The sequence below is a fragment of the Siphateles boraxobius genome, unplaced genomic scaffold, assembly GCF_051911475.1.
Source record: "Siphateles boraxobius isolate OS27281-9 unplaced genomic scaffold, OSU_SipBor_1 1, whole genome shotgun sequence".
Taxonomy (NCBI): domain Eukaryota; kingdom Metazoa; phylum Chordata; class Actinopteri; order Cypriniformes; family Leuciscidae; genus Siphateles; species Siphateles boraxobius.
This window is the reverse complement of record NW_027508699.1, coordinates 3,515,771-3,516,568: the sequence shown is the minus strand read 5'-3', so window position 1 is coordinate 3,516,568 and position 798 is coordinate 3,515,771. Positions and strand designations below refer to the sequence as shown.

Sequence of the window (798 nt, the reverse complement as noted above, 5' to 3'; positions counted from 1 at the left end):
CAGTTATAGAGTAGTAGCCTAATTATAAACCCATGAACATGCAAATGTGTGTGGAATTATTGAAATATTAAGTTAAAATCTGAGCGATCGGCTTACAAAAACAGTTTGGGAACCAATTGAAGCCGAGGAAAGGAGCGGGTTACAAAAGAACAAGCACTCAGAGTTGTGTGTTGCTTGTAGACTGAGAGAGAAAAGCCTGTCGATCGCCCCCTGGAGGAGAAACACAGAAGGACGAGGCTGAGCTGTCCTTTACCACACCGAAAGCAGACAGAAGCCAGAGAGAAAGCAACATGAAAGACAAATAAATGAAGCAATTGAATTGAAAAGGATAAAGGAAAAACCGTGGGAGCCGAGCCATGAAGTGTATTAGTGAATTGATAAAGCAAAAGCTTACAGCACCTGGTATTCCCAGGCGGTCTCCCATCCAAGTACTAACCAGGCCCGACCCTGCTTAGCTTCCGAGATCGGACGAGATCGGGCGTGTTCAGGGTGGTATGGCCGTAAGCGAGAGTCTCAGCCGATAGAGGGATATTTAAAGAAGGCACACGAGTCTCGGCCAGCATTCACACACACTGCAGCTGCAAGACAAACAGCATCCACAAAGCGTTTTCATGTCTTTATACAGCTGCTAAAATATTCATTCATTAGACCTCTATACGCATTAAATTATTAATAAACTATATTTTTGGGATTTTACAGACTATTCTAAGACATAAAGCGAGCAGGATATTTAAATGTAGTACATGGATTTATGTACATAAGCATGTATTTATGATAATAAGCAGAAGCCTCCCCAGC

At 42.5% G+C, this 798-nt stretch overlaps 1 non-coding gene across 1 annotated transcript; it reads right to left on the bottom strand.

Annotated features, from left to right (window-relative positions):
- Positions 1–387: 387 nt before the first annotated feature.
- LOC143741816 (5S ribosomal RNA) lies at positions 388–506 on the bottom strand. The gene has a single exon (XR_013205242.1). It is a non-coding gene; the product is annotated as a 5S ribosomal RNA (ribosomal RNA).
- Between the last annotated feature and the right edge of the window lie 292 nt (positions 507–798).